Here is a 27180-nt window from a genome sequence, read left to right as displayed (position 1 = left end):
TAAATTATCATCAAGGGAGTGGACCTCCTCCTTACGAGAGCTGACAGAAGCCCTGCACTCTCATTACGGCAAGATCTTTGAGGCTCCTTCTTCTCTCACGCAAGAAGCTTGCCAAGCGCGTCACTTGTATCTATCGCATGTTACTCCCATTCTTTCGATGTAGTAGGCTCAAGACTTTGAAGTTGTTTTCACTGAGTCGGAGTTGTATGCCAGCTTGCTTGATTTGGGCCAATGGAAAGCTCCTGGTTGGGATGGTCTTTTTGTGGAATTTTTCTTGTGTATTTGGGATTATTTAAAGCTGCCACTACTGATCATGATGAATACTGCCTGGGAGAAAAAAGAATTGCCCTCCTCTTTGAAAGAAGGTTTGCTCAATTTGATATCCAAGCATGCATTATGTGAAGAATTCTCTCATTGGCGACCTATTACGCTCATGCCAGTGGTATATAAATTGATGGCCAAAATGCTTGTTAACCAACTCAAGTGCTTTTGGCATGAAGGCTGGCATCAATCTCAATACAATGTCATTCCTCAACATCAAATTACTGATAACCTCGCAAATGTCATCATTGTAATGGAATATGCAAAATACACTCGACAGGATGTTTTGGTTATGCAAGTTGACATTGAAAAGGCATTTGACACTGTTCTTAGGGATTACATTGTGGACTCCATGCAACACTTGGAATTTGTGCCTAGGCTATCTCGTGTCATATTTTTCTTGTATGCACACAACACTACTGCAGGTTTGTTGGATGGATCTCTCACAAAATCTTGGCCTTTGGGGCGCTTGGTAAGGCAGGGATTCCCTCTCAGTGCTTTGCTTTACGCAATTGCTACACACCCCTTGCTTATCTATTTGGATTCTTTAACCTCCACTGGTAGATTGGATGGCCTAACTTTACCTTCTAGACATCACTTTATTGGTCAGGCATATGCGGATGATTCTTTATATATGCCTCACAATCACTATGATGATGTACAACAAATTATGCATACTCTTCAGTTGTTTGGATTAGCGGTAGGCCTCAAGGTTAATTTTTGTAAATCCAAGTTGTTACCTTTGAAAGAGTGCGATTGGCATAAGATATTGTGGCCTGGTTGCTCCAATATCTACATTCCAAGTTGAATTGTTGGAAACTATCCATGTGGCCACTACATGCGTGTCTTCAAATTGTTCAATGCATTCTCGTGGCTTATGTGCATTTTTACTTGCCATTGTTATCCTGGTCTCAATTACGCTTGCAGACCCTTATGTCTAGTATTTTAGAGCATTTTTGGCTAACCTCGTCTGCGTAGAAGGGTCTTCTGCTATTTTATCTATGGACAGGCTGTGTTCTCCCAAGCTGCTTGGAGGCCTGAATATTTTGGACTTGTGACGTCATGTTTTGGCTCAAAAAGCTATGCTATTACCAGTCTTGGTGGAGTAGAAGCAACCGTGGGTTCTCATGGTCTCGCATTTGTGTACACATATTGTCACACCATCTTTTGGTCATTGGCAGCCGACATATTGGGATGCTATTTTTGGGAAGCTTGAAGGACGCATTCTTGGGTGTCCTTTTACTTCCTCTATCATTGTTGATTTGAAGGTTGACACTTCGCATATGGCATGGCATGGTAGAGAATCCTCTGTGGGTGGCAACGAACATTGTCCATCATTTGACAGAGTCATCTACCTTTGAAAGAACGTATTTTCTTGTGGCGCTGCTTAGTGGGAGCCCTACATGTTGTTGGCAGTGTATTACATGCACGACATATTGCGCCTTCTTTTGCTGCCTCAAATGCCTTGAAGTTGAGGAGACTGTGCCACACCTATTGTGGGTTGTCACTGCTCCAGAGCCTTCATTCGATAAGTGTCGATTGCTCTTCGACTGCGTTTTTCTTTTGACATTTTTGCACAGACGGTTTTGGCTTTTTGGGGTGCTCCAGTCTTCGTAATCCCAGTTTACTATGTTCTTTACTTGGGTCAGATTTTGGGTTACGTGGGCCCATAGGAACTGATTGATGTTTCAAGGCACTGATGTTGACCCCTTTTCCTATTTCAAATTGTCGCTTGATCAAGCAGTGCATTTCGCTCATGATGCTTGGGACATCACTCTTGATGCCTACATGATTTACTTTGATTGTTTCTAGCCTTTGGAGCCGCATGGAGCTCCGCTTTTTATATCTCTGAGGTTCCCACTTGTAATTTCCATCAACAAGACTTCAAAAAAAAAGAAAAAGTGCTCAACTCGCTCTTAGTCCGAGGTTCGAGGACCTATGTGTGACACGTGTTCTAAACCAGTTAAAAGAACTTCAGCTGTTACTTTACAGTGTAGGCCTAATGCTCCTCTGAACTTCATCAGGTACGTGCCTCTCTCTCTCTCTCTCTCTCTCTCTCTCTCTCTCTCTCTCTCACACACACACACACACACACACACACACACACACACACACACACACACACGGAAGGAGGAGACTTTAGAAAAGGTATTGGCGTTGAAATTATATCAAGGCTAGCCGCTCAAGCAGTTATACTCCATTGATTCAATTAAGAGCAAAACATATAGGCTGTACTGGCCTTTGATAAGTAACATGTTCTAATCAATACTGTGTTCAATGTGGGTGGCCAAATTCTGCATTCTACAGATGGCGTTAAAGTGGATGCGTATGTGTGAGTCTGGAAGGAAATGTTCGGAAAAATAAAATGTATTACAATCATGCCGCTACGGTGGTGTAAAACTGTGGAGGATCACGCTCAAATTTGTAAGATTTCCTTTTTGAAAAAACATAGAAAGGAATTGCCTATGATCTTGAAAATAAATTTCCCAGAACCTTGGAAGGGCACGATCTTTTGTTGAAATTTGGATTTTTCCAATTTTTAACAAGCTTTTGTTTGTGTAATTCTTTTGCAGGGGAGTATGTATTGTCACCTTGCATTTGATGGGCCAAAAGGCAAACACACGCATGCCGTCTTTCAAAGAGGAATCGTGTTACTCAATGCACCCTTATGATTGAGGTTGTTGTTTATGTAGTCTTGTGGATGACTACCATGAGTTTGCATGATGTCTATTTGGGAGATTTCTATGTGGTATATACTATACTTGGACAACAAAATCACCACATTACATTCATACATACACTGAAGATTGTATTTATACAAAGAAAGAGAGATTGTACAAGTCATGAATGAGTGCTAGGAATAAGAGATTGAAGCCATTGAGGTGGTGCATACTCTAGCTAGGATACCTTCTCAAAGGTTGGCATGTGAACAAGGTACAATATATAAATGCTCTTTTCAGGTATTTCTTGTATATTTTGAATATTTGCTTTGGGAAATCCTCTTTAGTTTAAGTGAATCATGTGTTTCTATTTGGAAGTTTGGATTTTAAAGGTGTGCTAGGTTTTGAAGGCATGTAATTTTCCGCTTTGCCTGTACTACTTGAGTTGTTTTCGTGTAGATCTTGATCTTTTATATAGACAACAATTTTTGCAGACACTTTAGCAACTAGCTTTTGTTAGGGCTTCCCGCACTTCTATTTGTTTCAACAAGCCTCCACTTTCCTAGATGGGTCTTAAGCAAGACAAGAGTAAGAGATTGTTCCCACAATGCCCACTAACTTGAGAGATGTAATATACTCAATTGGATTTATCTTTCATACATGACATGATACACGTCATGTTCACACAAAGACGAGCACAATGTAGACATCAGGCTCGCCTCCCAGCCAGAGAGCCAATATGGGCTTGTCCTCGAGCCAGGGAACTTGCAGTGGTAGCTAGCCTCTACCACAAGGGTTGGTGTCCATACCACCAACGATGCGGAAACATAGAGTTAGGGAGAGAATGCACGAGAGCTGTACCAACTGACACATCAATGGCTTAGATAATTATACAATGGGGGAAGAGGTGTCCCTTTATAGTATATACTAACTTGGAGGCCTTATGCACCCTTCTCAGAAAATTGCCCTACCCAGAATCATGTCAAATAAGTAAAATAAATACTTGAAAGACAAATTAGCAATAAGGATCACATTGGGCATTCTCTTGAGATACATAAACTTTAACACCCTCTTTGCAGCTCATAGTGGACATATGTAGGAAGACTAAGTTGACGAAGAAGCTACCATGGACACCCCAATAGTCAGGTCTACTATTGGATGTACCTCGGATTTGCAGCCACCAACTTATCACGGAAAAGAATGCCTTCTCGAGCACCTGTTGCCTCATAGTAAGTTTGAACTATAGACCACATTACGTCCAGGAATCCCCATTCGTGAACTGTGAACACATCACTTTCAAATTTTATAAGATAATGAACTTTGCAACACACCCTGTCCATACTATCGCCAACAACAATGGATCGTGTGCACTACATCCATATTGTTTTGTATCGTCATGTTGGTTCTGTCAAAGTCAAAGATGCGGAAGCATAGAGACCAAGGAGAGAGAGAGAGAGAGAGAGAGAGAGAGAGAGAGAGAGAGAGTCTCCTGAACCAATCAACCTTGGCAATGAATAACTGAATATGTTTACAACGGAGGCAAGGGGTTGCTTATATGGCAACCTCAGTAAATTTCCCTACCCAGTCTTTGACAAATAAGTAAAATAAATACTTAAAAGACAAACTAAATAATGAGATCACATTGGGTAGTCCACTTGAGATACCAAAACTCTTAACACCCTCTCTGCAGCTCATAGTGGGCATCAATAGTGAGACCCAAGTCGATAAAGAAGCTACCATGGACACCCAGAAGTGGCCACCAACTGGATACACCTCGGTTTGCTCCCCTCAACTTTGTACCTGAAAATAATTCCATCTTGAGCATCGGTTGCCTTTGTAGAAAATAGGGAGTACTCCTTGCCCCTCTTTACCACTCACAGCCTCTCTGACTGAAGCTAGCGGTGACACTTGACTTTTGACTAGAAATCTGACGTCGAGGCCACTGTGGCCGCCACCACGCCTGCCATGCCGATCTCCTATTTCTATAATCTCGGTCCAGCTTGCTTTTATCTTTGTCTATCTGTGAGTTCATGCTTTTGCCTTTGGCTTCAAACTCTCGAGCCAAACAAAGCGTCTAGTCACATTCATAAGAACTGTGGTTGTACCTCGTGTGTACCAAGGCAGCTAACTGAGTACTGGTACCACCATCCTTGTCAAGCTTGCCTGCGCCTGTGTCCTCTAGCGAGCTCGGGCATTTGCTTTTGGCTTTACAATCTCGAGCCAAACAATTCACCGATTTTCTAGAGAACTGTGCCGATGCATAGGTCGCTAACTGGATGGTTGATCCGCTATCCATAGCCACTTGTTGGTTTTGGTTGTTGTCGTCGTGGGTGCTCGAGCAAGGGGGGGGACATGATGAAGTTGCAAAATCTGGTAATCTGGTACCTTCTCAACTCCCAAAAAAAAATGGCCATACGAACCAAGCCTCAAAATTCCCAAGCCGTCCTCACAATCTGCTTTTACTTGTCCGTCTCTCAAACCGCTCTTGCTGTCCTGTTGCCCCCTCTCTAGATCTCCAAAGGTCCTTCACAGCCCACATCGTTTTAAAACACCGGGCTCTTTGAAAGAGGGGTGGACCACTGTCGTCTCCAAGGTCGTCTCGAAAGGCAGGGGATAGGGGGGGAGAGCGTGGACTGTCGGCAGGGGATGGAGGCGGGCTAGGGGGCAACATTTTGAAACGCTGCCGCAAGAGAAAACAAACTGCGAAGACAAGCTAGGGAAGAAGGCCTGTTGGTGTGCATTTCAAAACGCAAGGGGACATCGCCGTCAATCTTAGGGACAACAACGTTTTGAAACGCTAAAGGGCAGCGACATTGAGTGGGAGGGCAACGCCGGCGATGTGTTTCTTCTCCTCCACTTTGCTCCTCCACTCCAAGGGCTTCAAGCATGACTGCTCTGATACCATGTCAAAATTGACGTTGTGGAAGTTCAGAGACCAAGGGGAGTAAGCACGCGCACGCGAGAGAGAGAGAGAGAGAGAGAGAGAGAGAGAGAGAGAGAGAGAGAGAGAGAGAGAGAGAGAGAGAGAGAGAGACTCCTGAACCAATCAACCTTGGCAATTAATAACTGAATGGGTATACAATGGAGGCAAGGGGTTGCTTATATAGCAACATCAGTAAATTGCCCTACCTAGACTGCGAAAAAAGTAAAATAAATACCTAAAAGATAAACTAAATAATGGGATCACATTGGCAGTTCACTTGAGATGCCAAAACTCTAGCAGGTTCCTTGCCAGATGCAGTGTGCCTTGAACTCCGACACAGGTTCAAACATTGATGACTTCAACTCCGACATATGGATCCAAATCAAGTATCTAATAATTAATTGCCCCTCTTTGCCGTTCTTGTGCCTCTGTCTAGCTAAAGCATGTTGCGGCAACCGCCACCGGGCTATAGACTGCAATCCAAGGCCACTGTGGCCACGCCACGTGGATCTTCTCGATGAAACCATTGTTATTGCTGTCCTCGTCAAGGTTGCCTTTGCCGCTGTCCTTTCTCAAAACTCGTACCTTGCTTTGGGAGACTAAGACAGCTTCCCCCGCAGAAAAAAAGCTGAGGTTGTTGAAATCTAGCCTTTCCTTGGTGATTTGCAAGCGTACTTCCTTGGCCACCAGTGCACTCCGCTAGTTAGTTAGCAATTACCAAGGCTGCTAATTGAGTTCATTAAGTCACTTCCATAGTTGAGTGTTGATTTCGGATAATTTTTGCCGTGCATGTTGAGGCCATACCCTTTGTGGAGAGTTGGACTGGCAACCCTTGCCTGTTTGCTACAAACTGACAAGACCGGCCCCACAAAACGTTTCAGAAGGCCGTCCAAGGGGGGCAGCACAAGTAGTTGAAATAGGAGTGTATTAACAACAGTGCAAATCGCAGTCCAAAGCTGCGTACACCTGCTGGATGCTCCTTCAAATTGCAAAGTATCAAGGCTCCCCCAGCAAGCATTTCAAAATGCTGTTGGAATCTCAGGGCCAGAGGAGGACGAAGACTTTGCCATCGGCAACTTTTTTAGTAGTGTCTTAGCATGCTCTCCTTTGTGAGAGGTCTTGTGTGATGGCCTCTACATCCTTGGCATCTCATCTCTTTGAAGAAGCACCATCTTCTCCCTCCTTCAACACTTTAATATCTCTTCCTCATCCCGTGGAAGCATTATAAAAACAGAACAAGCTCTTAAAAACCCACACATTGGTGTGGGCTTGGTTGTTAAAGTTAATGTTTCTGAAGTGGATGCCCAATATGATCCTAGTTATTATTTTAGTCTTTTAGGTATTTATTTTAACACAAAGTGATAACGTGGCGTGTCCAACTGGAAGAAAATTGGCTGGGAGGACAAAGAGAAATTGGAACTAGAAGAATTGAAGAAGTTTTGAACCTCGAAGATGTGGCCAAGAGGCCTAAAGGGGTTTAAGAATTAAAAACCTAACCTCTATTGACTTGAAGAACTTATGAAGCACCGACGGAGGGGCTTGACCTAAAAACGTCAAAAGCTTGACCTCTGGCTAGGATTTTCGTAAAGGCGTTGAGCTGCCATGTGGCACTGCTGCACGGATTTTTGTACACTGTTTAATTCTTGCAGATTTTGCACAATGTTTTTGGGAATGAAAGCTTTTGGATCATATGCTTTTGGGGCTCTGCATTTGGGCATCCCTTGTACATTTATAAGTGCCCAGGGGCCTCTCTTGAGAGAGCATTTGGATGTTGAGTCTTAGTGAGAGTTGGATCCTCACAAGTTGTACTTTGCAAAGAGCAATAATAAAAAAATACTGAAAGGGGCACTAGTCTTTGGGGCCCGTGCGTCTTGGCTTGGAACTCTACCGTGCCGTGCCAACTTTCCTTCTCACTTTCTCTCTATTTAAAGTTAAGTGATTTTGCAATTTTTGTTTGTGTGTTGCTATTGATTACTCACTTGGAGTGTCCAAGCCTGTAACAGCGGTATCAGAGCTCAAAACGATTCTTCCTCTATAGAGGATCTGATCCTTTCTGCAGCACACATGGGTTCTCGCGGAGAATCTGACAAAGACGACATCCCTTTGACCTATGGTCTGCGGGGAGATAAAGAAAAGCTGAAACCTAGCCTGGGAACATAAGAAACCAATCGGAGTACAAACGTCAACTGTAGGTTGACACGTGTATGAAAAGATTGATAAGTATTCCAAAGATCCGAAATATGTGAATCACCTGAAGAATTACCTGATTAATGAGATTTACTTAGGATGGCAAGAGGCAATTGATTCTCCTCTCAAGACGGTAAGAAAGCTAAAAAAAAAGCTGAGTGCAAAAAAGCAAAAATTGTACTCGCAAAAAGAGTTTCACAAAGCTCTTGAAAAGAAGATGAACAAGTCAATAAAAAGCTTAACATATTCACAGAAGAAGAATAAATTTGTGGATTTTCTCGGTTATTTGGGTCGGAAGTTGACTTTCGAGGTGGTAAGCAGATCCAAGAAGCGTGTTCGTATCGAGGATGACCCAAATTTTTCTTTGTCTTAAGAGAGTTTTGATAGTTTGTTGTCCTCTAGTTCTAGAGAGGATGAGAAAAGGCAGAAGAAGCGGAGTAAAAGCCAGAAAAACAGATTTTTGAAAAAGTCTAGCAGGCATGGAGGCCATCTAGCAGTTCAGAGGAGGAGAGCTTGTCCTCTTGTGACAGTGAGAAAAAGAACAAGAAGATCAAGGAGTTCAAGGATGGGGGTCAAGCAGTCAAGTTTGCCACGTTTTCAGGCTACCAAGACATTCATCAAGCTCATGAATTCTTACGTCAGTTTGACGTCGCCTTCTTGGGAGGTTGTTTCTCGGAACGCTCCAAGGTGCGAAGGGTAGTGTCTTACTCGAAAGGAAATGCACAGACATGGTGGTATACTTTTGTTTTTATGAGAGAAGCACCTAAGAAGGGGGTAAAATTCAAGAGAATTTTTGCTTTTGCTTGGATAAAGGAAGAATATGAAGATGCCATCACTGCTTGGCATCATCAGAGAATGACTAAGAAAGATGCTTAGGATGACTACTGCCAGAGGTTTTGGGATACCTATTTTCCAGTGTCCTCGTTTCGGAGGGTCACATTGAAGTTCCAATTTGAGTGGTTTTGGTGTGGTTTGCCAAAAGGGATACGGCAATATTGTCTACAACAGAAGTCTGACTCCATTTAAAGACTTATGGGACATGTCAAGCAAGGTTTTGGTATGCATGCTAGCTCATTGACCACCTCAATAGGGCAAGAGTCTTCCAGTGAAGAGAAAGAACAAGGAACCGGATGAAAGTTCATCAGAGGATTCCGGAGAAGCAAGGGAATCAAATGATAGCGCATCTGAGGGTTCCCATGAAGCAAGGGAATGGGAACCAAGGGAATAAGCTGATGGTTCATCAGAGAATTTTGACGATTCAGATTGAGGTGCAGGTGGACAGGGAAGGCCGGCTCCACTCACTTTGTTCGTGATCATAGCACTCTGCATTAAGACGGAAGGCTCTCTCCTTCCCTAAGAATTAAAAGGAACCTTGAGCAATGAAGATCCTAATCTTGAGAAAATACAACGTTCATTCCGCTGCACCTTACATGTACTGAGGTATCTAAACTCGGTAACCCATCTCTCCCTCATCTCCATATCCCATGAAGATGTCCTTGACAGATTTCATGTCAAGTTTGGTCCTTTGATCAATAGGTACATGCACAAATGCATCGCAATCAAAGACTCGTAAATGGTCGGTCATATGAAGCCGGTTTGCCAGACCAAACCTCCTCAAGGATGCCATTGTCTAACGCACGATTCGGAGAGCGATTGTGCACATGAACTGCAGTTTTAAGAGCTTCTCCCCAAAACTCTTGAGGGAGATTAGCTGTGGACAACGTGCATCTCACTCTCTCACAAATTGTGCGATCATACCGTTAGATGATGGATTATAAGGGGCTGTCAAATCCTGCTTAATGTCATGCATCTCACTAAAGCTATTAAACTCACATGATATATACTTTCCTCTATTATCCGTCCTGATAGCTTTTAGCTTAAGTCCTTTTTGTGTGGTTACAAATGCATGAAATTCTTAAATGAGTCAAGCATATCACTTTTACTCTTTAGTACATACACCCGTGTCTTTCTATTGTGATCATCATTGAAAGACACAGTACCGTGTACCTCCCTGTGAATTCACAGGTATAGTGCAAACATTAGAATTTACTAAATCAAGAACATGCAATTTGCGAGCGACACCAGAGGAATAAGAGAACTTCATTTGTTTTCCATAGATACAATCATTACAAAAATCAAGGCCAAGGCCTTTTACATCAAATCCCCCCAAAGAGGAGAGAACACCAAACCCTTTTTCACTCATATGGCCAAGTGTTTTGTGCCAAAGCTCCTTGTAAGAGTGAACTTCAGCTACAACCAAAAACTTGCTAGGTAATCCTTGCAATGTAAGTAATAAAGAGTTCCCTTCTTGCTGCTCTTTACAATCAGCATTGAGCCTTTAAGCACTTTCCAAGAGCCAACACCAAACATAGTGTGATAACCCTTGACATCTAGCTGCCCAACTGAAAGTAGACCTTCTCTTGATGCCAGGTACATACCTAACATCATGCGAATCAGCTCTTGACCATTTTCAAGCATCAAGTGTATATGCCAACACCCTCGATCTCACACGCATGGTTATTACCCAAGTATACTTTACCCAGACTACCTGGAGTGTATGAAGCAAAGGACTCCAAAGATGGAGTAATATGAAACGAGGCCCACTATCTACTATCCATGATTGTGACAAACCATCCTGTGTTCAAAGTAATGCATCAATTACCTATGATCTTGTGATATACATATCACTGGCCATTGCTACACTACCATCATGAAGGCATGAGTCAACAACAAGTGCATCATCCGTGTCAACACTTACTTCAATGACAACACTTAAAGCAACATTTGCCTTGGCAAATTCTTTTGAAGAAAAGTCATGCTCATCACTTTTAGCATCATTAGAATCCTTCTTCTTCTTACCCTGCTGTTTCTTTCTTTCAAGTTCCTGCTTGTAGTACCTGCAATCGGGCTTTTTATGCCCTTTGTGTCCACATTGATAGCATGTAACATCCTGGGGCTTACCCCTGCTGTTACTTCTGTTCTTGCCTTTATTGTTTGCATTATTCTTCTTTTCAGGCCTGCCTCTTATATTATACGCTCACCCGTTGCTTTCACCGCTGGTCTTTCTTCTAATCTCTTCATTGAGAATAGAACCTCGTACACCATCAATTGTCAAAGCAGCATTCTTGCTCAAAGAGACGACTAAAGCTTCCCAATTGTCAGACAAAGTCATCAATAAGAAAATGGCCTTTATTTTATCACCAAACGCTTGCAAACCAGAGTCTTGCAATTGACTCGAGATACTTGTGAAAGCACTCAAGTGTTCAGATGCAAGCTTCGACTCATCCAACTCCATGTTTTAGCATAAGCAGTATCAAGACGCTTAATGTCCGTGAGCACCTCATCAGACACAGCCATCCTGATGTAAGAAATAGCTTTCTTATTAAGCCTAGCCCAATCATCATCTGACAAAGTTGCAGGTTTCACTTCCAAAAGTTCATCATCACAATCTTTTAGGAATAAGATTCCCTGCATTCTATCCTTTCACAAGTCAAAGCCGGAGCCATCAAAACTCTTGATTTCAAGGAGAGACTTTGATTCACCACTCCGACACATTAGAGGCCATTTCGGTGCAAAAAGGACCAAAATTTCAGTGTTGTAATTTTTTGATAGCACGCTGCAAACTGAGATTTTTGCCTCTTACAGGCTCAATACTCAGTAGAAGAGCAAGAAGTGGTAACTCTGCGTTACCGGCACTTTATCACAAGTGTACAACAGTAAAGAAGGATAAATTTTAGCACTAAAAGCTGAAATATTAGCACACAAATAGGACATATATTCCTTGCATGAATACTCCCACTTCAACAGTAGAACCAAATTGCATATACAACTACCTCAAATCTGTAAATGGATTAAAAGCTGTTGCATAATGTATTTTCAGCAATACATCAACTCAATGGAGAGTATTCCGCATGTAAAATACATAAATGTGTGCAACATAAACTTCCTGATGCGTATAAACCTGCGTTTTCGTGTAATTTCTTGAAAAACTCAAGATAGAACTCAAATTCTTTGCTCAAATTATCCACAAATTGCAATACATCCACAAATGTCTGTAAAATAATGAAATTTCAGCAGAAGCCCCAAACTTTGACGGTCTAATTGCTGAAATTTCTGCAAATTGAGCAAAACCCCCAATTTCTTGCAACCTGTAAGTGCAATTTTAACCTGGAAAGCCTCAATGTGCTGTGAAATTACTGAAATTTCAACCCCTTCCCCTTTCTTTGCTGTAGACGATTTTGCCGGCTTTCTCTAGAACGGAAGAATCCCATAGCCTCAAGCGACCTAGAGGGACTATGGGATGTAGTGAGAAGAGAGAGAAAACCTGCTGGTTGAAAATCGTAGAGAGAGAGGGATAGGCCGAAATAAAAGAGAGAGAAAATAATTGTTGCTTCCTGCCAGGCGCGTAGGCATGCGCAAACCGTGGCTCTGAACCAGTTTGATGGAGGTGCTAGTAGCAAGAAATGGTAGCACTGGCTTCTGTTGCAGACTACGAGCGTGAGAAAGAGAGAGAGAGAGGAAACCAATGCAGGAAGGTTAGGTGTGTTATTCGACACACTTATCAACATGTGTTTTATTATTTGAGGGTACAAGTGACCCTAGGGGTGGTTCACACCCAAAGATCAATAAATATGTACAAGGGTGGCGAGAGGGCCTTTAGACCCAATACTGTCGAGCTGTGGAAAGAGTCGGCATCAACCGAAGAACCCAAAGCCAAATCTGTTGTGTCATGGGGCAGTCCCACAATACAACGCTGACTCTCCAAAAGGATGGCCACAAGCTGCACAAGTTGCCGAAAAGCCACTGTGTACTAGCCAGCTCCCGACTGCTGTAGCTCTGTGTGCAACTAGCCACCGAAACAAAGTGACTCTCTTCTGCTGTCTGAAGTCCCACAACCGCTCCTAGAAACTTGACAAGACTCAGCTGTGAGACCCTCCTCCTGCCAATGAAGTGTTGCAATAGGACGAGCCTCTCTCCATGCTGCCAGCATGTGGCGCCCGAGTCGAACAGTGTACTGAAAGAAGGGGATCCCAAGGTGATCGATTGAGGAAAAGGGGTCTTTCCAGAACCACTCTCTAGGGTCCCACTGCACTCGTGCCAGAGGGCAGCTTTCCCAAGCCCATAGCGGCTAGTGACCTGTCTGAAGATCTATTGGGTCAGGATCATGACACAGGTCCTCCCACATATGCCCAAAACTCGTATCCTGTGAAAGCAACACTTTGCAATCCATGGAGCCTCTACCGAGACTTTGTGAAGGTGACTCTCTCCCTGAACCTCAAAAACCATGTGGGGTATAGACTCTGAGCAAAGCCCGAACTGCGATGAGGACCTCAAGTCGCATGAAGGCCCCCATCCATCTGGGAGCTGCTGGCTCTAGAGGGGTTGGCCAATCAGTTGATAAAGCCTCTGTAATGTCCTGGCACATGCTCTGCACCCCCCTCTTGCCTCGTAGCTGGATGCTCTAAGCCTCCTCGTAGAAACCTGAGAACTGGAGCCAGTCACCGAAGTGGGCTGATGTTGCTCTAGGCCACTCCTCAACTGCATCCAAAGACCTAAGCAGGCTCGCAGCAAAAGGATCCTCCAACCTCCTGCTCAAACCAACTTTGCGCATCTCTGTAAAAATCCACCTGATGGAAGGGCTTTAAGGGCCTCCTGCATGAGGCACACGAGCTCGAAGCCGGTGAAGCAACAGCTCCTTCCAGGGCTTGAGACCGGCCCGTAGGGCGGTAGGCTTTGGCTTTCACCTGAAATTCTTTACTTTAGACACACACAGAGAGCACTTTAGAAAGGTAATCTGCAACGGGAATTAACACTTAGGAACACACACGGCTCGGAAGCTAGAATGCTCCGAGCGTACGCCGACAACCTGTAGGCCCCAAAATTGTGGCCCCTGTCCGGTATTTCTTTATTCATTAAGAGTGTATTTACAAAGAAGAGTCCTGGGAATATTTTGTCTGTATCCAGCTAGATACCACCTGTCGTGGCAAAATTTCGGCAGCATAACAGGCCCAAAACTTGCCCGAAACCAATTCCCCTGCTGGAACTCACTTCCACTGGCATAAATCCTCCGATTTCTGCCCAAAAACAGTAAATTCAGGTCACTGTATTTACTGGTTTTTGCCCTGTTTTCAGCCCTAAACAGTTCCCGAACTATCCTCTATCAGTGGGACAGTGTTCCCAATGATTCTAGCGTCCGTATGGCTGAAAAACAGTCAAAATACAGCGCATAACCAGCGCTGAATTCGCACCTGTACGGTGAGGTTATCACCCTCACCGGTTCTTGCTTTTGGAGCAGCAGTCAACTACTCCTGTTCCTGCTCAGGGAGGCTCTTGCCTCAACAAAAACGCATGTAACCACACAATTGTACATGAGTCAAATGAAGAGCCCTCTTGTGGGGCATCACATACTGCACGTAGGGAAGAAAGAGAGCAGTGTGTAGTGTGCATGAGTCAAATGAAGAGCCCTCTTGTGAGCCCTCACATACTGCACGTAGGGAAGAAAGAGAGCAGTGTGTAGTGTGCAGGTCATCACTTCTAGCACCACACTATACATAGAGAGGAAAGCAAGCACTCCATAGCTCTTAACCTGTGACAAGTTCTCAATGAAGCATCCCCCAAGCATAAATCGAGCGCCCCCCTCTTCTGTGCTCGACCTGTAATGCATCTGTGAACAAATAAATGAAAAAGGGGAAGATTTCCATGGCTGCCAAAACCTGCGTATTGCTGAAACGCAGCAAAACAGCCTTGTAAACACGCATCTGATACCTTCCAATGCTGAAAATGAGCTCCTTGGTCCTAGGTAAAGTCATGAGAAGCTCAAAAATGGAGAGAAATGGCTGAAAAATCAGAGTTATAAGCCTCCAAAACTGCTGCAAAAAGTCAGTCACGAGTTTTGTTCTCCTAGACTTGGTAAATTGGCCAAAAAGTGCCACTTGACACTCATGCATGCAATTTTCCCGCATTGGGCTTTCCGCTTAAAAATCTCTCAATTGGTGCATCAATTGACTTTGCAGCAGAGTAATAAAATGTTCCAATTGTCATTCTGAAGCTAATGACGCGAATAGATTTCATGGCCCAAAATAGCAGTTTCCTAAATTTTAGGAGATGCTTCTGTTGGGCTCCCACTGGTCATCTGACCATCAATTCCCACTGGGACCGCATCCAAAAATTAAATGTAGCCGAGCTGTCGGGAACTTTCCTTTGGTGACCCCACCTTGACATTGTACCTTTATTGAGTTCACTTCCTAGTATCCACCAACTTGCTAAGTGCGAGGGGGGACCTACATGATCTTGAACTGAGCCAAGACATCCTTTTACTTTACGAGTTCCAATGCCAACCAACTTCCCGTTTGCGGGTGAAACTACCGTTCACATTGGCCATACAATGTCCGACCATTTGCAACTTCGAAAAGAGGGTCTCAAAATTTAAACAAAAATCATTGGAAAGAAACCAACAACTAAGGTTAGCAATTGCCACGTCCTTGTGACAAGGCTCAGTCCTTTGACCACAAACTTCCCAAGAAGGACTTTGCTTTGCTGTGCCGGGTCGATGATCCCCAGCCCCCCCTTAGAGCATGGTAAGGTGTTGACCTGCCAAGCTACTTTGGCGCAGGCGAGCTGTCATGGGGACAAGCACCACGTACCAATGAAAAGAACAGACTGAACAACTTTAAGCACTTCAAATATTAACTGAACTGAAAGAGATGCACAACACACGAGACGGGGAGTGGTGGAGTTCCACCCCAAGAGAGCACTGGCCCCAAACCCTGGCACCCCTTTCGGTATTTCTTTATTATTGCTGATTCGCAAAATACAACAACCAGGGAGCACCTTCTGCAATCTGCACGCTGAAGAGTGCCAGAGAGGGCCCCTAAGGCTCATATTTAAAGGCCCAAAGCCTCAAAGCATCAAATGTTAAAAGCTGACCCCAAAAAAACACTTTCCTAAAATTTCGGGATTTCTCAAAAAATCCGCCATGAATTGGAGGATGTCTGTACAGGTGCCACATAATCATATTTTGAGGTTATAAATTTGTTTGACTTCGTTTTGGCCACTTTCGGGTGCTTTAAGCAAGTTTTCTTTGAATTTTAGGGTTTTTAGGCCCCTCGGCCGCTGATCTGTGAGTTGGTCGGGGATTCCTTCTATTTCTTCTTCTTCTTCTAGGTTTTAGGCCCCTCGGCCGAGATCTATTCCATTGGTTGGAACGTGGTGGGAACTCTCCATAAAAAATAGGCCTCTTGGCAAGACTTATAAGTTGGTAAAACATCTTTTGCTGCTTCTTTTTAGGGTTTAGGCCCCTCAGTCGGGATCTGCAAGTTGGCTCTGTTCTTCAGTGGCTTGACACGTTAGCAGTTTGTGACATCCCCCTTCTTGAAAGAAAGTAATTGTTTGCGATTACAACATATCTGCAAAACAACTCAAGTTAGCTCAAAAATTTCCGAGGGTCATTCTAAGGGACAATCTGAGGGACAATTAGTTTTCTCATTCCAGATTGGAGCTCTTGATATCTTGGCTCGTTGGCATCCCAAAAAAATATCATCTTATAAGGAGTCTCATTCCAGATTGGAGCTCTTGATATCCTGGGTCGTTGGTTTCCCAAAAAAATCTCATCCAATAAGGAATATTTAGTGATTGGCACATCACAATGCAACACAAATGCTCACATATGCATGTTACAAGACACAACAAACGCCGCCGTTGAGCCTTCTCTCAAGATAGATGGTTTGCGGTATGAAGCTACTCAACTACCTCTTCGCCACTCCCCCAACAAATAACCTAAAAGTTCCGGGCCATGAGCTCAGAAGACTGGTACAACCAAATGCTCCCCAGACTTTAGCCTGCGTCGCTTGGAGGTTCAAGCATACAATCAGACGCTCCCCAGACATCCCAACTTCGTCGTTCGAAGGTTTTCCAACATACAACGAAACACTCTCCAGACATCCCATCTACATCGTTCCGAGGTTTTCAAGCATACAATGAAACGCTCCCCAGACATCCCGTCTGTGTCTTTCCGAGGTTCAGACAATACCAAAACAACATTTCTCATGAGATAGAGAGAAGAGAATACAACACCAGAATGTTGTCAAACCCTCCTCCGAAGGCCCCACTCTCTATGGCGAGAGCGGTTTACTTATGATTGCACAAATCTCTACAATTCTTGGACTTGCCGATGATGTCGACGACGATGAGGATGACGACGAGACGGGCTGAAATCTGAAAATGCTAATGGCTGAAATCTGCAAATCTTTATCTACTGAATTCTGACTCTATGTCGATGGCGACGATGTGACGACGACGCGCTGAAAATGCAGATGCTGAAATCTATGTTTTCCGGGCTGAATCTGCAAACTTCGCGGGATCTGACCGTGTGGCAAGGATCTGTTGCGGGAAGGTGAGATCTGCGAGGTTCGGGACTTCTACTGCGGAGTCTGAATGCTGAAAACTGAAAATGCTGAGTCTACTGTTGATTCTGTCGCGAAGATTTGCAAAAACACTGAGGTATCAGGCTGATGCAAAAACGCTAGGGCTGAAAATGAGTCTTGCTGTGGAAATCTGTTGTCTTGCTGCTGCCGGTTTGTTTTGCAAATGCAAAACACTAAGGCTGATTTGTCTTTTGTTGCCGCCAGGCTCCTGCAGTGCAAAAACGTTGGCTTCTGCTGTGGATGAAAACGCTAGGTCTCTGCTTGGCAAAAACGCTAGGTTGGTCTTGGGGGTTCTGCTGAGAAGGTGCCTGTTTAGCAAAGGTGCTTCTGCTGCCTCTTCTGCCAAAAGTGCTAGCGCTAGGGTTTCTTATATACAAGCTTATCAAATTTGCCCTACCTAGTTCCCAACAAAAGTCACTTAAAAATAATAAGTGAAAAATGTCAAAATAGGGAAAATAGGTTCTATGCACTGTAAAAATGCTCTTGATGGGTTCTGACTGAAATCTTATGGTCATGCTATGTGCAACCAGAGGATATGCATCTAATCTAAGTGTCTGGACATGCACGGTCTACGAACAGACTCACAAAAGTGCCATATCACTTCCTATTCTTGACTGACTGAACTGAACCCAACCCTTGTCATGAAGTAGCTTGTCCATATACACATAGGGTTAGATGTGCATGTGACATCCCCTCCTTTTCAAAGTGAGGTATTGGTACCAAACTGTATGGTGTCGAGGGAGATCGCCAACAACTTATAGATGAATCCTGGGAAGGACTCTTTGCTGGCCCTCTCTGATGCGTGTGTCATGCGATACTTGAACTTCATAAAGGTCTGCAACGCTTGCTTCTCTGGGCTGTGCCGAAAGGGACACAAGTCTTCTGTGGCTCCTTCCATCCTTCAACTTCGTCTATGACCATGCGTCTACATTCGTCAAGAATCTCCGATTCTGAAAATTCTTGAAACCACTTCGAACACAAAAACATAAACATACCCATTCTATGTAAAGTGACTGGAAAAAAACTATTCTTCTTTAAAGACTGTGCATGCAATGTAGACGAACATATAGACGGAGTGCGAAACCGTTTATCAAACATACGCAAACAATGGAGTCGAGACTTGACTTTCTGACCTAAATCAATCAACCGTGGCAAATCACAATGGAAATGCTGATGCTTCATGCTCAATCTTTCTTGTGCTCTTTCTGATACTGTGTCATGCCAAGGAAGAGACATGCAATGGGAATTCCTTGGGTGCAAATATTTCATCTTTTCATGAATCATCCGCATACATCCGTGCTCATTCATGAGTGAATCGTGTTCATCGTGCAATATGTCATGCCTGTGAAAAGGGATCACATAAGGATGGTGACTAAAATACAGGAAAGCATCACGAATTAAACACTCGAACAATGCGTGCTGACTAATCATACGAACACACAGTACTTCTTGTGAGGGTTCTTGGGACCTATGCTCGAGAGCCAATATCGGTTCTTCAGGATCTATTGAATCTTCTTGTGGGGGTTCTGTGGACCTCGACTCGAAAGCCAATATCGGTTCTTCGTGATCTATCGAATCTTCCTGTGGGGGTGTTGTGGACCTTGACTTGAGAGCCAAGATCGGTTCTTCGTGATTGATCGAATCTGCAATGAGGTTAGCTTCACTAGACAAAGTATCAACTAAACCATCATCCTTGTGAACAATCACAGTTCCTTCTTGCAAATCATCATGCTCGTGACTAATCACATCTTGATCATGCAAATCATCATGCTTGTCATTATCATGCAATTCATCATGCTTGTCATTATTATTCAAATCATCATGCTTATCATTGTCATGCAAATCATGTGTGTCATGCTTGGGAGAAGTAGAGACGGAGAGAGTCTCATTTTCCCGAATCTCTTGCATCTGTGCCTGCACTTGAGAAAAGAGTCGCAACATCTCTTTCATGTGTCGGTCGTTCATTGCTTTCCTTGCTTTGTTCTCGCGATCAAATTGTGCTTGCCTTTCTTTGTCTCTGCTTGTCTTTCTTCACGCTCACGATCCAATTTGGCTTGTCGTTCTTTGGCTTCCGAGCGTGCTTGCTCGCGCTCATGCTCTATGGCTGCCCTTCTTTCTTCGCGTTCACGTGCTATGGCTTCTATTCCTTCTTGGTACTTACGATCAATTGCTGTCTTTCTTTCTTCGGCCGCCAAGTGCGCTTGCTCATGCTCACACGCAAGAGCTGCCTTTCTTTCTTCGAGTTCTAACTTCCTTGCTTCGCATTCTAACTTGCTGTCCATAAACATCTGCTCCAACTCCTCCATAGGAGTTAGTGTAGTCCTTGGCGTAGATGGGAAAGGGGGAGGGTCGGAAAAACCTCCTGGTGGGGAAAATTCTTCTTTGCAAACTCCATGCTCATCACCTTCATGCAAAGCATCCATTCCGCTTCGGGTGATGACCATCCGCTGAAGTCTTGGGTTCTTATGTTCACGAGGAACTTGGGTTCTTGCGGGTCTTGGGTTCTTGACGTTCTTGAGGTTCTTGGGGTTCTTGAGGGTCTTGAAGTTCTTCTTTCGCTTGCAATCTATGTTAGAGAAGGATCTTCTCTTCACCCGAGCTATACTCTTCCCTATGGGCGCACCCCTTGGCGGCCTTGCACTCACACCAAGGTTGCTTTTTCCCACCTCACGTTGATTGGCCGGCCGCTAAGTGCACGGTCCGCTCTCAATGAGCGAAAAGAGGCACAAGGGGAGGTTGGAAAAGCCCTTCTTTCTTGGGTTCCCTGTCACTCTTCAAAAACACGATTAGGAATCGACACACCCAAGAGGACTTGGGTTATGTGCGACTGCAACAAGCAAAAAAAATTCTATGGTTCTTGTGGTTCTTTCCTTGAGTGATACAGAACACTGCCAAAGCTCTGATACCAATGTAAGGTGCAGCGGAAGTGAATGTTGAACTTTGCTCAAGATGCATGCTCCGAACTGTGCTCAAGGTTCCTTTTACTTACGGAAGGGAGAGCCTTCCGTTCCTTTACTGAGAGAGTGCAGTGGACACAAACAAAGTGATGAACACTGTGAATGAATGTGCTGAGACTGAGAGATAGAGAGAGAAGAGAATACGACACCAGAATGTTGTCAAACCCTCCTCCGAAGGCTCCACTCTCTATGGCGAGAGCGGTTTACTAATGATTGCACAAATCTCTACAATGCTTGGACTTGCCGACCATGTCGACGACGATGAGGACGACGGCGAGACGGGCTGAAATCTGAAAATGCCAATGGCTGAAATCTGCAAATCTTTATTTGCTGAATTCTGACTCTATGTCGATGACGATGTTGATGGCGACGACGACGCGCTGAAAATGCAGATGCTGCAATTTGTGTTTTTCGGGCTAAATCTGCAAACTCCGCGGGATCTAACCGTGCCGCGAGGATCTACTACAGGAAGGTGAGATCTGCGAGGTTCGGACATTCTATTGCGGAGTCTGAAGGCTGAAAACTGAAAACGCTGAGTCTACCGTTGATTCTATCGCGAAGATCTGCAAAAACGTTGAGGTATCAGGCTGATGCAAAAACGCTAGGGCTGAAAATGAGTCTTGCTGTGGAAATCTGTTATCTTGCTGCTGCCGGTTTGTTCTGCAAATGCAAAAGGCTATGGCTGATTTGTCTTCTGCTGTCGCCAGGCTCCTGTAGTGCAAAAACGGCTCCTGTAGTGCAAAAATGCTGGCTTCTGCTGTGGATGAAAATGCTAGGTCTCTGCTTGGCAAAAACGCTAGGTTGGTCTTGGGGGTTCTGTTGAGAAGGTGCCTGTTGAGCAAAGGTGCTCCTGTTGCCTCTTCTGCCAAAAGTGCTAGCGCTAGGGTTTCATATATACAAGCTTATCGAATTTGCCCTACCTAGTTCCCAACAAAAGTCAATTAAAAAATAATAAGTGAAAAATGTCAAAATAGGGAAAATAGATTCTATGCACTGTAAAAATGCTCCTGATGGGTTTTGACTGAAATCTGATGGTCATGCTGTGTGCAACCAGAGGATATGCATCTAATCTAAGTGTCTGGACATGCACGGTCTGCGAACAGACTCACAAAAGTGCCAGATCACTTCCTATTCTAGACTGACTAAAGTGAACCCAACCCTTGTCATGAAGTAGCTTGTCCATGTACACATAGGGTTAGATGTGCACGTGACATATTTAAAGGCCCAAAGCCTAAAAGCATCAAATATAAAATCCGACCCCAAAGAAACAATTTTTCAAAATTTTGGGATTTCCCTAAACTCCGCCGCGAATTCCGGTATGTTCGTACAGGTGCCACATCGTCATATTTTGAGGTTATAAACTTGTTTGACTTCGTTTCGGCCTCTTCCGAGTGCGTTAAACAAGTTTTCTTTTAGGGTTTTTAGGCCCCTCGGCTGTTGATTTGTGAGTTGGTCGGGGATTCCTTCTGTTTCTTCTTCTTGTTCTAGGTTTTAGGCCCCTTGGCCTGGATCTATTTCATTGGTTGGAACTTGGTGAGAGCTCTTCTTTAAAAATAGGCCACTCGGCAAGACTTTATAAGTTGGTAAAACATCTTTTGCTGTTTCTTCTTAGGGTTTAGGCCCCTCGGTCGAGATCTACAAGTTGGCTCCGTTCTTCAGTGGCTTGACACGTTAGTAGTTTGTAACACGAGCTGGGTGTTGTGTCCTGACCAAAGAAAATTCCTGATCAGCCTCTCCAACGGCTGATACAGGAGCTCGAGAAGATCCAACAAGACGTAATGTACCACATAGTAGCCAACAACAGCTGGTTGGCCACTATAACTCTACCTGCTAAAGAGAGCTGTATCGAACTCCAATGCAGCAATTGCCTCCTAATGGACAGGAGGAGGGGAGCAGTCTGCTGTTCAGGGGACAAGTCCATGCCAACTTGACAACCCAGATAGCGAAGTGCAGTCCCTGAGGGAATCCAGTTGAAACGCTCACCTGGCGACCAATCAGGCGTAGGAGCACTTCCAACCCATAAAGCTACTGTCTTCCTCCAGTTGATCAGTGCGCTTGATGCACAACAAAACACCTCAAGAGCATGCTCACACCTGTGCAGATTGGCCTTATGGCCCTCCAAGTACAAGGCTGAGTCGTCGGCAAACTCAACGTCTAGTAGCTCGTCTCCCCTAATAGGAAGCTCCAAACCACTGAAGCCAACCTCTGCTATGAAGTCAAAAATCTGCTCACCGCCTTAGCATGGAACAGAAACAGGAAGGGGGCTAGAGGGCAACTCTGTCTGACCAAATGTATGAGCATGAAGCGCTCTCCTCTTCCCTCTGCCAAGAGTACCTGACTATGCGGACGCCTGTAGAGAGTTGACACACCTCTAATCCAAGCATCTGAGAACCCATCCTGCGTAGAGAGCCCTCCAAGAAGTCCCAGTCAACTCTGTTGTAAGCCTTCTCAAAATAGAGAAGAAGTATCACCAGATCCTCTCCTCGGAGGCACGCGAGGGAAGACGCCTCCCAAAAAGTGATGATGTTGTCAAGGATACTATGCTTCTTGACTAAACCTGTCTGGGTCCCATGTATATTACTCTTTAGTAGTGGTTGAATCCTCGAGCTCAAAGCCTTTGCTAGAATTTTGTAAGCTGAGTTGAGGATGGTGATGGGTCGCCACTGTCGAATCACATCCAAGGAGCCTCCCTCCTTGAGAATAAGGTAAATCAAGCCCTTACTATTGCTATCAGGCATTTCTCGAGTGTGCAAGATGTACTGAAATGCGCTGCAAAGATATGAACCAAGCAAGTCCCAATACTCCAAGAAGAAACTGGGAGTCAAATCATCCTCCCCTGAATAGCTACCTCGAGGGAGTGCTCTGTGGGCCTCATGGAGCTGCTCTAACTGGAGGGGAAGCTCTAGTCTTTGACGCATCTCCTCAGTAACAAGGCAGAGCATCTGTGCCCAAACCTGCTCCTTGCATGCATCTTGACGCTCTGAGCGTGGCTCAGCTGACAACAAATCTCGGTAAAAGTCAGTAGCAACTGCACGCATATCCTCAGGCTTTGAAGCAACTGTCCCGTTGGGTCTCCTCAACTGGCCGACACTGGTGTGCGCAAGGCGGGGACCCACCGTCTTAAAGAAATCCCCAGTAACTCTTGTCACCAACCTAGGTTCATTGAGATGCCGCCGATGGAAGGCAATCTCATGACGTCTCTCCTCAACGCTAGCCAGCTCCTATCGAGCCTGCTGCATCTGCTCCCCCAACCAAGGACTGTCTGGGTGATGCTCTTGCATCCTCTACAAGGAAACAATGCCCTGTTGGAGACGCTTCTCCTCCTCCCTGGCTACAGCCAAGCGACCTGTAGACTCCTGGAGGAAGAAGCGGCTAAGCTCAGCAAGTCCAGAGGCCACTCTACCAGCAAGGGAGTCCTGCGTGTCCAAACTCTCTGTCCAAAGTGCCACCACTCGCTCTCTAAGCTTTGGATCCAGCAAGATCCTCTTAGGGATGGGTAGCATCGTGCTTCCCCTCCTCTGTCTGTCTATCACAGTGAGGATCACTGGTGCATGGTCAAAAAAAGTAGTCTCTGCTAGAATGCAAAACAGATCCACCTATGTCGCAGAAGTGGTCACTAGCGTAGAAGCGATCTAGCAGAGATGGATTCACTCCTCCTACTCTGTGGTGAGAGCGAGAGAGGGACAAGCTATCCGGGGGACCTCACAAAGCCCGTATGCTGCCAAACATTAGAAACCCGCAAATTCATACATAGACGCTCTCAAGTTGCCAACTCAGCCCTGTGTACAATAGCAAGGCTACCTCCAATCCTGCCAGAGGGGTCCTCTAGCATGTTGAAGTGTCCCCCAACACACCACTGTTTTTGTTAGGTGCAGCGGAATGAATGTTGTTTTTTTCTCAAGATTAGTGATCTTTATTGCTCAAGGTTCCTTTTAGTTCTTTAGGGAAAGAGAGAGCTTTCCGTCTTGTAGAGTGCTGTGGTCACGAACAAAGTGAGTGGATTGTGCATGCAAATGAATGAGACTGAGAGAAGGAGAGAGAAGAGATACGACACCGAGAGGTTGTAAAACCCTCCTCCGAAGGCCCCACTCTCGTCGGCGAGAGTGGTCTATTCTTTGATCGCACAAAGGTGTACAATGCGTATGCAATGGACTATGCAACTTGGTCTATGCCGATGACGACGACGACGATGACTGAAATCTTGGACTTTTATCTGCTGATTTTCATGGTCTTCTTGGTGGCTGAAAATGGCTGTTTTGGCTGCGTTTTGATGGCTGAAAATGGGGGAGCATCGGCAACCTTCTTGGGCTGATCTGCTACTGTGTCGTAGGGCTAGAAATGCTGTGGATCTGATGCGATAAGGGATGAAAGTTAAAAACGCTGGCTGGATCTAGTCCTTGCAAAAACGCTGGCCTGCTGGGAATAAAAACGCTAATGGCTGATGTCAAAAACGCTGATCTGCTGATGTATGAAAACGCTGGAACTGCTGATGTGCATAGCGCTAGGGAATGCTGAAAACGCTAAGGCCTGAAGGTGGTTGGTCGCGGGAAAAACGCCAAGGATGGCCTTGGATGGCGATGGATCTTGATGCTGAGGGGGGTACTGCTGAGAAGTTGCCTGTTGAGCGGGAAGCTCCTGCTGCCTCTTCTGCCATTTAGTGCTAACTTGGGTTTGCTTATATAGAAACTTAGCAAAATTGCCCTACCTACTTTTGTAGGAAAGTCACTTAAAAATAATAAGTGAAAATCCCAATAAATAGGAAAATAGGCTAAATGCACTGGAAAATTTCCCTAACTGATGCAAATGGATTCTGATGGGAATTCCGATGATCATGCTGTGTGCAACCGGAGGATATGCATCTATGCTAAGTGACTGGGCATGCATGGTCTACGAATAGACTCACAAAAGTGCCAGATCACTGCTAATCTAGACTTGACTGAACTGACTGAACCCTGCTGTGGTGTAGCTTGTCCACAGACACATAGGGTTGGGATGTGTCACGTGACAGTTTTGCATGTGGCAGAGACTACAATATGAGACCAAAACTCTGCTCGTGCACTTGCCACATTGGGCGCATATATGTTTAAGAAGCCCATGAGGCAACCATGAACCTGCATAGTAATCCACCACTGAGCCCTACCTGGCACAATAATACCTCTACCCACAATGGCATGCTCCCATGAGTCTGCAATAGTCATACATACCCCTTCCTCGATACCACCAGGTCCATATGCTGCTGACCAAAATGTCTCATAGCGACCTCGCAAAATCTGATTACATCGTCTAATGCGGCTCTCACAAAGATGATGGTCCTGAAGCCTAAGAATATCAATCTCACCACCCACAAGGCATCGCTGAAGCTCCTGGCGTAACCAACCCCGTTGGCGCTCAAACTGGGGTCCTCCTAATCCCTGCACATTCCATGAGACAATCCTCATGGAGTCGGTGAGAGAAAAATGATGCTGCAACAACAGCTAACCTCGCTATCTTTGAGGCTGACTTGGATGGGAAGTAATCCGCATCCGAGCGACACTTGAGATAGGCGTGACTGTAAAGACTGTCCAACCCAGGCCCAAGAAGAGCGTGCCATTCGTAGGGCTACCTCCTCTCCAGGAGTCCTCATGTATATATACATAGCATGGTGGGCTTTGCGTGTTAGCAAAAATGTGTACCACAATGTATCTACATCCTGCTGTGTCCGGAGGTGTCACCAAGAACTTGGCCAGCGTCCACAGTCTGTACCAAATCTGTAACCCCCAAGTCTCCCGTGTGGTGAGAGAACTCAAGAGCGTGAGCTTGAAGCTAGTCCATCACGGAGTCCAGAGTCCACTTAGATTGGTCCCTGCCACACAGATGAAAAGGGAAACCAACCTCTGTGTCGAGGGCCTCTATCCCTCTAGTTGCAAGAAACAGTACATGGACTTTGAAGCAAGCCGCTTCAAAGTCTGGTGAAGAGTCGTGGAGGTAACATGTGAAGTCGTAGACGAAGAAGTCCCATCGGCGACGGATGTCGAAACTCGTCAATCCTCGAGGGACTGCGCCAAAGGGAGACGTCTGCACCAGCAGGGGGGTCCGCAAGAAAGTGTGCTCCTCTCTCGTCAGGCGGCTCGTGGAAAAAGCGCTACCCAAGAGACCTCCTAGTAGACGATGAAGGTCTTGCCCTCTGAGCCGGCTGTGGGGCAGGAGCAGGAGAGGATGAGGAAGCAGGGGGGCTAGTGGGTGGAATGGGAGGGGAGGGAGCGGCAACGGGGGGAATAGGGGAGGCGGAGGGGGGGGGGGGGGGGGGCGCTATCGGTGGCACTGGAAGAGGAGGGGCTGTCGGTGGTGAAGCTGAGGTGGAGGGTGGAACGGGGCCACGTTGCTTCTTTCTTCATGTAGGAAAATTCCCCACACAGGGTTGTGAGTTTTTAAGGCTTATTTTAATGTTTATAAGCTTTGCACAATTTCACATTGGTTTGGCCATTTATTTTAAAAGGTTTTATACCTTAATTAAGCTTAAAAACCAATGATAAAGGCTTAGTTTGTGGCCAATCTGGAGCACATTTTACCTTCATGTTCCTACACCATCCAAACCCAATTCGTTTGCTCCTTTCAAGACTTCATGGATTTTTTGTCGAAACAGTAATTTTTCACGGGTGGCCAAAAATAATAAATGTAAGGTGCAGCGGAAGTGAATGTTGAACTTTGCTTAAGATGAGTGCTCCGAGCTG

General features: G+C 45.1%; 1 protein-coding gene across 4 annotated transcripts in view; it reads left to right on the top strand.

Moving 5' to 3' along the window:
• Positions 1-2208: 2208 nt before the first annotated feature.
• Positions 2209-27180, top strand: part of LOC147420057 (uncharacterized) — a 108544-nt gene continuing 83572 nt past the window's right edge. For 3 of the 4 annotated variants that reach the window (XR_015186910.1, XR_015186908.1, XR_015186909.1), the window contains exons 1-3: positions 2209-2345; positions 2629-2745; positions 2895-3255. The gene's annotated coding sequence lies outside the window, so the exon portion shown is untranslated. The remainder of the gene's footprint in view (positions 2346-2628; positions 2746-2894; positions 3256-27180) is intronic. The other variant, XM_086503904.1, reaches the window with a different exon arrangement.

This window comes from Adiantum capillus-veneris, chromosome 28 (genome assembly GCF_014529385.1).
Source record: "Adiantum capillus-veneris isolate H3 chromosome 28, ASM1452938v2, whole genome shotgun sequence".
Lineage (NCBI taxonomy): Eukaryota > Viridiplantae > Streptophyta > Polypodiopsida > Polypodiales > Pteridaceae > Adiantum > Adiantum capillus-veneris.
Note: the sequence above shows the minus strand (reverse complement) of the source record. Positions and strands in the feature narration are given on the sequence as shown.